The 8,983-nt window shown below is 43.1% G+C and overlaps 1 protein-coding gene across 4 annotated transcripts in view; it reads left to right on the top strand.

The window, feature by feature from the left end:
• The first annotated feature begins 1,129 nt into the window (after positions 1 to 1,129).
• The window catches only part of LOC118802147 (butyrophilin-like protein 9), a 72,943-nt gene continuing 65,089 nt past the window's right edge, over positions 1,130 to 8,983 (top strand). Inside the window, exon 1 of one of the 4 annotated variants that reach the window (XM_036562622.1) lies at positions 1,130 to 1,462. The gene's annotated coding sequence lies outside the window, so the exon portion shown is untranslated. The remainder of the gene's footprint in view (positions 1,463 to 8,983) is intronic. The other 3 variants (XM_036562621.1, XM_036562620.1, XM_036562619.1) reach the window with 3 other exon arrangements.

Raw genomic sequence — 8,983 nt, 5'->3', positions numbered from 1 at the left:
ATCAGTTCATACAGAATCAGACATTATGACTGCATTAGACAGTTAAACAGCTACACAGACTCTCACAGTTAAAGACAAACACCAGGAGAGAGAGAGAGAGAGAGACAGAGAGAGAGGTAGAGAGAGGAAGACAAAGCGAGAGAGAGAGAGAGAGAGAGAGGAAGACAGAGAGAGAAAGAGAGAAATAAAAAGAGAGAGGAAGAAGATTTGGCCAGAGTTCTGTGATAAACTGACTGAACAAACTGTAACTGTACCGTTTTTTACAGTCAGACTGAACGATGGTCTGAATAATATGGTTCACTGTTTAAACTGAGTCTGAGTGATGCTCTGATGTCTCTGAGGGCTCGTTATTAATATGAGGTGATCTCTGATTGGTCTGTGTACAGCACACAAACTTCATACTCTACTGCAGTCTGATCAGATCAGGCCAGTCAGCTCAAACAATGACAGCGCAACAATGCCTAGAGTTTATGAAGAACCTGTATTAGACTAGATTTCTCGCATCTCAGCCAAACACGACTGTTTATGTCCAACACAGCCACTAAACTAGGCTTTATAAACGGGACAGACACTGTAATAAAATATACACAGCGGAATTGAAGTTTAATAAACAGAATCATCATAAAAGAAAGAAGAAAACCAGAAACTCGGTACCTGTTTAGCTCGGATCAGCTAGCTCGGCTAACGCTGCCTCAGGCTTGAGTCGAGCTGTGAGAGCGGATCTCAGCAGGTTTCGTGTTCGGCCGCTGATAATAACACTGTTTTCTTTATTTCATGTTAAATAAACACAGATGACCGTTTGGACGCATCTGTTCCTCGTGTGTGCTTGTTCAGTTCTCCTCTGTCCTTCTCCAGAACTTCGATAAAAATTAAATTAAAAATTTAAAAATTAAAATATCGAAGTAAAAGTATATCATTAAATATTAACTCAAGTAAGCGTGAAAATACTATGATTTAATTCTACTCAAAAAAGTACTGTTACAGGGAAAACTGTACTCAAGTACAGCAACAAGAGTAAATGTAATGTACATTACTTAGACCTCGGGAATTCACCACCCAGTACATAAAGTTTAGTATGTGAACAAATCCACTGTAATAGACACTTGTGTGACAAATGCAGTGTAGCTGATGTTGATCCTTCAAAACTCTGCTTGCCCAGTCTTGTTAAGCTTTGATATCAGATACACTCTAATGTGATTGAATGTGCTCCAACTGGTTTTCTCTTTCTGAGGAAAAGGAAGTTACAGCTAGTTTATCATTCAGTCTAAAGTCCAGTAGAGGAGCTGAGTGTGTTCAGGAGTGTGATATAATAAACTGGTCGACTGTGAGAAACTACAGATCGTATTATCATATATGAGCTGATGAGTGTCTCTGCTGTAGGACTGGAGATCCTGATAAAGACGGAGCTGAACTTTTCTACCTGAAGACTCTGAAAGACTCTGAACACTGACCTCAGAATCAGGTAACTCTGCTCTCGGCTTTAAAGACTCTGAACACTGACCTCAGAATCAGGTAACTCTGCTCTCAGCTTTAAAGACTCTGAACACTGACCTCAGAATCAGGTAACTCTGCTCTCAGCTTTAATGGACATTATTACTGATTTACTGTTTGTTTTTAACTTTCAGTATGAAACAGACTCTCAAACTGAACTGAGGTTAGAGAGATGAAGTTTTCAGTTCAGTTGTGATCATTTGCCAATGTCTATATAGGAAGTTGATTCTGCTGTTTTCTAGTTCTGATTACTACTTTCTGTAGGTTTTTTATGTAATGTTTCACAGTATGTTTCTTTGCACTGTGTATATTTTTTCTTTAGCCTACAGATCTGCATTCTGTATTTATTCAAGGCTGTTTTATTTTGCACTCCTTTAAATACATTTATCTGTTTATGACTGTCTCCGTACAATACAGTTAAAGCCTCACAGCACTCACTGGAGTTGGAGGCAGCAAAAAAAATCTTTAAATTCTGATAATCAGTGTTTAGTGAAATTGTTTACAGATGAAGAAAAAAAATCTACTTAACTTTGAATGGAAGTTAACAGAATAGCATTTCCAAGTAATTCTGTAGCATTTCTATTCACCAATTCATTATGAAATTTAACACATTCTAAGGAACAGCTGGCGTTTTCAAATTCTGTAAAATCTTAAAAAACCACAAAAATAGAGGTACAAGGTTTTGTTCTGAAAGGGATGATGTGCACATGCAACTTGAAGCAGGGACTGAAGTCCAGGGCCCAGAGTAATTCAGGGCCTTTAATTGGCTGTTTTTTTTTTTGTTTGTTTTCTATTTATTTATTTAATTTAGTTATTTATTTCCCTTCCACTACCTGCACCTGCCCAGATTGATCACAGGTCTTGGGGAAATTTGATTTGTTTTCTGTGAGAGCTGTCTGTATTATGCCCCATCAAATCATTACACTCTCCCCCAAACTCCGCCTTCTCTTCTAAGCCCTCCATTCAATGCACAGCAACGTTTGCTATCCACCATTGTCTCAAGCCTTCAGTTTGTTCAGCATGTCAGTGTTTGAATTTGAAGCTCCAGTCGGGTAAAAAGATGGAACTGTGGATGTTTAAACGTGAGATTCCATCCTAACAATTTGTACTTTATACATAAATAATCAGTTTTCTGAAAATTTTGTACTTATAATGTTATATTACTACAAAGTCTAACATGGGCTTTGTGAAAATGTGAAAGTAAACATCTAACGTTACTTCAGTGCATTAAGGTAAGACATGAATGGATCATAAATATTCTTCATTCCTGCTGTGGCAGTACGCTTTAGCCTACAGTGATTAAGTTTAGGTTTTAACGTTTACTGTTTTGTTTTTTTCTCATCTGTGGACGTCTCAGCTGTCTGATTTTACCTCAGTAATGTCGTCTTCATTGGGCAAACATGGCTGTGATGAGCAGACATAGGCTTTATAGTGAAGGGTGCTGCAGTGTTGATTGTGTCTATATGAATCCTGTATTCTGGTTAATTGCTATTGTTTTGAATTACCATACAGCAGTAATGATGGATTAGGTAGGGTGATGACTGCATGGCTGGAATAGGCTGTAGGCTGATGGGACATTAGCGCATTTGGAAATTGCATGTACTTTGTTGGCCAACCCACTTTTTCACAGGCCTACCCAAAAATGTATGTCTACCTATGGCACTGGATCAAACAATAGGCTATAGCTTGTCACAGACCTCAGTTGTTTTGTGCTGCACAGCAGATTGGACGCTTCACAGCTAGAGCACATACAAGATCAGGATATGTTCATATTTTTATATTCAAACTTACTGTACTTCTATTGTTTTAACAAAAAAAAAGTTTTTCTAACATCAAGTCTGATTAATTTAGTTCACCACGTTTGGTATCAGCTAACAAACTCTTCTCAAACTCACTGTTCTTGAGCCAAAAGGTATGAGTGAGGTGGAAACTGGCTTCCTGTTCAGCTTCTTATTCAGAGTTTTCAGTCCACCTTAAATGGTGTCACACATAACATCTGAAGAACTAGACAATAAGAAACTGGCTTAATGTTTTGGATGCTGTGTGCAAATAGACAGACAGGGTCGACGAGCTGGTTAAAGTGCCTCTCGTCATATGTCAGAGATATTCTGATAGTGGTCTGTTTGTAATTATCTACAACCCCATTTCAAAAAAGTTGGACGCTGTGCAAAATACAATGCAATGATGTGCAAATCATTTAAACCCTATATTTAATGAAAATAGTACAAAGACAACATATCAAATGTAGAAACTGAGAAATGTTTGTTTTTTTATATATATTTGCCAATTTAAAATTTGATGCCAACAACACGTTCCAAAAAAATTGGGGCGGGGCGACAAAAGGCTGGTAAAGTTGTGTAATGCTAAAAAAACACCTGGTGGTTGATTGACAGCTGTGGCACTGGATTAAAAACAGACATGATTCTGTAGTGGAAACCACACATCACCACTTATCTAACTACTGACCACAGCACCACTGATAGAACTACTGACCACACAGCACCACTTATCTAACTACTCACTACACAGCACCACTGATAGAACTACTGACCACACAGCACTGCAGATGAAACTACTGACCACACAGCACTGCAGTTCAAACTACTGACCACACAGCACTGCAGATCAAACTACTGACCACACAGCACCACTTATCTAACTACTGACCACACAGCACCACTTATCTAACTACTGACCACACAGCACCACTTATCTAACTACTGACCACACAGCACCACTTATCTAACTACTGACCACAGCACCACTGATAGAACTACTGACCACAGCACCACTGCAGTTCAAACTACTGACCACACAGCACTGCAGATCAAACTACTGACCACACAGCACTTATCTAACTACTGACCACAGCACCACTGATAGAACTACTGACCACACAGCACTGCTGATCAAACTACTGACCACACAGCACTGCAGATCAAACTACTGACCACAGCACTACTGATAGAACTACTGACCACACAGGACTGCTGATCAAACTACTCACCACACAGCACCACTTATCTAACTACTGACCACACAGCACTGCAGATCAAACTACTGACCACACATCACCACTTATCTAACTACTGACCACACAGGACTGCTGATTGAACTAATGACCACACAGCACCACTGATAGAACTACTGACCACAGAGCACCACTTACCAAATTGGAAAATATTCGTTTGTGGAACTTTGATCAGTTAAACCAGTTTGGTTTCTGGTTACAAGCTGAACTGGAGCCAAAGAATGTGGACACACACACACACACACACAGAACACACACACTCATACACACAAACACACACACACACACACACACACACCTGCACTTGGAGGTTTACAGTGTCACAGTATGCTTTTCTGAGCTTTCTGAGCTTTTCTGAGTAGATATTATCAGTGTTTAAACATAACTGACCAACTTGGTCATTTAGTGCAGTGAAACTGAATATAATGTATCACTGTATTCATAGTTTTTATAATAGTTTTAAGTGAGGCAGATGATTCTATTGTTGGAACAGCTTACAAACAAATTATTGTGATAAATTATTATCTCACTGTCTCTCTCTCTCTGTCTCTCTTTCTCTGTGTCTCTCTCTCTCACTGTCTCTCTCTCTCTGTGTCTCTCTCACTGTCTCTCTGTCTCGCTCTCTCTCTCTGCGCATGCGCGGGTGTGAGCGGTGGAGTGAGCGGAGCGTGGTGAGCGTGAGTGCGAGTAGTCGGCGTTGTGCCAAAACGTTTTTCTTTCTGATAGTTTGTGAGTTTCGTTGTGTTTCTGAGGTTGTTTGTGTGAGTGTGAGTGTGTGAGCTGCAGTTGCGGGTGGAGAGTCTGCTGCCGGTGTGTTCGCCGGGGGTATGGCGTCTCCGAGCAGCGTGTATGAGAGCCTGACTCGTAGGCACGGGGTGAAGGTGGTGTGCAGGGTGAGTGTGGAGGAGCTGCCTGGCTGCAGGGAACGCAGTGGGCCACTCCAACATCGTCTCTGCCTCCCGTATGAACAGCGCTGTTGTGCTGTTTCTGAAAACGGTAGAACTCGCTAACAATCTGGTTCAGAGTGGGGTCGTTATTAACGGTCAGCTGACTCCGGTCTTGCCCCTCAGCACCCCCTCTAAAAAGATCATCCTGTCTAACGTGCCCCCCTTCATTAAGGACGAGCTTATTGCTCGTGAACTGTCCCGGTATGGGAAACTTGTTTCTCCCATTAGGAAGATCCCCCTCGGCTGTAAGAGCGCCTTGATTAAGCACCTGGTGTCCTTCAGGAGGCTTGTGTTCATGGTTCTGAAGGAAGGTGAGGAGTTGGACTTGGTTCAATGTAGATGGTTTTGAATATGCTGTTTGTTTCTTCTGAAACTACTATGAAGTGTTTCTGGTGTGGGCAAGCGGGACATCTTGTTCGTGCTTGTCCTGTAAAGGCGGACGGGAACACTGATGCTCCAGTGAGGGCTGAGCCGGAGCGGCCGGGGCCTGTTGCTGCTGGGCCTGCGGTAGTCATTCCCCCTGCGGCTGCTGCGGGTTTGGCTGCGGCGGACCCACTGGCTAACCTGGAGCCTGAGGGGGGTGAACCGACTGTGTGGGAGTCTGCGGCTGAGGAACCTGCAGGGGCTGAACGGGCCTTGGAGGGGTCTCCCTCATCTGCTCCTGCTGTGCTGGAACCGGCTGTGGAGGAACTGGGCAGTATGGAGGGGGGCACTGCTCAGTGTGACTAAAGGGTATAGAGGTGTGCAGGTGGAAAAGCACTTTACGGACCCTCGGCAGTTCATACACGATGTTAAACACTTCAGGAGGGAGGGGTCTTTTACTGCACTGGAAATTTTTAGACTAAAAAAGATACTGACTAAACTACATAAAGCGGGTCCTGATGAGGATGTTTAGTGTGTTTGGTCCCTGTTTCGGACTGGCCCTCACCATCACAGTTTTATGCCCTTTTATTATTTTAATGAGTGATATTAGGATCGCTACTCTGAATATAAATGGGGTGAGAGACAGCGGGAAGAGGGCGATGTTTTATGAGCTGGCGAAACAGAAGCGCGCTGATGTGTTCTTTCTCCAGGAGACACACAGTGATGGTGATAACGCTGTAGATTGGGCTAAAGAGTGGGAAGGGCTGGTCATTTTAAGTCATAACTCCACTGTTAGTGGTGGAGTTGATGTTTTATTTTTGAATAATTTTATTCCTCACTCGTACACAGTTGATGAGATTTTACCTGGGAGGCTGCTAAGAGTACAAGCCTGTTATGAGAATGAAACCTTTGTTTTTATCTGTGTCTGTGCTCCCACTGTAGCAGTGGAGAGGATGGTCTTCTTAGACAGGCTGAGTTCTCTTATCTCCAACTGTGATTTTACTGACTTTTTAGTTCTGGGTGGGGATTTTAACTGTGCAGCAGATAACCTGGATAGGAACCACCTAGAACCACACACTGCTTCCTGCTGGCGTCTGTGTGAACTCTTAGAGGCTCATGACCTGTGTGACATATGGAGGACTTTACATGGTAACCAAAGACAGTACACATGGACGCACTGTAGGGATAATGCCCTCTCATTGGCCAGACTTGATCGGTTTTACAGTTTTAGACATCATTTGTCTGTTTTACATAGTGTTTTATTTCTCCTGTTGGTTTCTCTGATCATTGTATGGTTCAGTGTACTGTTAGAAAACGTAACGTTAAGCCTCAGAGTGCATACTGGCATTTTAATACTGCACTTTCAGATGACGCTAATTTTAAGGAGTCTTTTACTGTTTTTGGGATGTTTTTAAGTCACAGAAAACATCTTTTAATTTATTACAACAGTGGTGGGACGTAGCTAAGGCACAAATTAAAGTGTTTTGCCAACAGTACACTTTCAATGTCACTAGGGACATAAACAGATCTCTAAAAGCGCTGGAGATTGAAATAGTGGCGCTCCAGTGTTTGGGGGAGGCCACAGGAGATCAAGAGCATATTAAACTCTTAAAAGAAAAAAAGCTGTGTTAGCTGACCTGCTGGGCATTACAGCACAGGGGGCGCTGGTCTGTTCACGTTTCCAGAATGTGACGGAAATGGATGCTCCTTCAAAGTTCTTCTTTGGTCTAGAGCGCAAAAATGGACAGAAAAGGTTTATGCATGCTGTGCGGTCTGAATCGGGGGATCTCGTTTTTGAGCCTTCTGAAATTCGCCAGCAGACAGTCAGCTTTTTCTCTAAGCTGTTTGAGAGCGAGCAGGCCTGTTCCAAGGAGGTGGAGGAGAGGTTCTTCCCACTGCAGGCCAGAATCATGCAGCAGTCTGCCACCCTGCTTGATGCTGAGCTCTCCTTGGGAGAATTGTATGAGGCCCTTCAGGGTATGGAAAACGGCCGGGCACCAGGGATTGATGGTCTCCTGGTGGAATTTTACAAGGCATTTTGGCCTATATTGGGTCAGGATGTGCTCGAAGTGCTCCAGGTCAGTGTACAGGAAGGAAAACTTCCTCTGAGCTGCAGGAGAGCTGTCCTGACCTTGCTGCCAAAAAAAGGAGACCTGACGGTGCTGAAGAACTGGCGCCCTGTGGCATTGCTGTGCACAGACTGCAAGTTGCTCTCTAAAGCGTTAGCCTCAAGACTTGGGAAGGTGATGGAGCTGGTGGTACATCTTGACCAGACGTACTGTGTGCCTGGTAGGTCTATTTTTGATAATATTTATTTAATTCGGGATGTTTTGGACGTCTCCAGGTTATTGGGCTTGAGGACTGGTCTTATTTTCTTAGACCAGGAAAAGGCTTTTGACCGGGTTGAGCATACATATTTGTGGAAAGTTCTGGAGAACTTTGGGTTCAGCCCAGGTTTTATAGCTATGATCAAGGTTCTGTACAGTGACATTGAGAGTGTACTCAAGGTTAACGGTGGTGTATGTGCTCCTTTTAAAGTCCACAGAGGCATCAGACAGGGTTGTGCTCTCTCTGGCATGTTGTACTCGTTATCAATTGAGCCTCTGCTGTGCCAGCTGAGACAGAAGCTCTCTGGCCTTGAGATACCAAACTGTAGCACACCTGTCTGTGTTTCGGCCTATGCGGACGACCTAGTGGTTTTAATCAGCTCACAAAGAGATGTGGACATTTTAGTGGATGTTTTAAATGATTTTAGGATTTTATCATCTGCTAAAGTGAACTGGAGTAAAAGTGAAGCTGTTTTAGTGGGGGAATGGACTGGTGGGGAACCTACACTGCCTGGATTGTCATTGAGGATGGGTGGGTTTAAGTATCTTGGAGTATATTTGGGGGACAGTGAGTGTGCAAAGTAAAACTGGGAGGGCACCATTGAGAAAGTGAAGGGACGTCTGAGCAGGCGGACTTGGCTTGTGCCTCAGCTGTCTTATAGGGGACGGGTTCTCATTGTCAATAACCTTGTAGCTTCCTTTTTATGGCACAAATTGGCTTGTGTAGATCTCCCACCAAATCTTCTTGCTGACCTACAGGCACTACTAGTGGACTTTTTTTGGGACAGATTGCACTGGTTACCACAGGCCGTCCTCTATCTACC

Source organism: Colossoma macropomum, unplaced genomic scaffold (genome assembly GCF_904425465.1).
Source record: "Colossoma macropomum unplaced genomic scaffold, Colossoma_macropomum, whole genome shotgun sequence".
NCBI lineage: Eukaryota > Metazoa > Chordata > Actinopteri > Characiformes > Serrasalmidae > Colossoma > Colossoma macropomum.
Note: the sequence above shows the minus strand (reverse complement) of the source record. Positions and strands in the feature narration are given on the sequence as shown.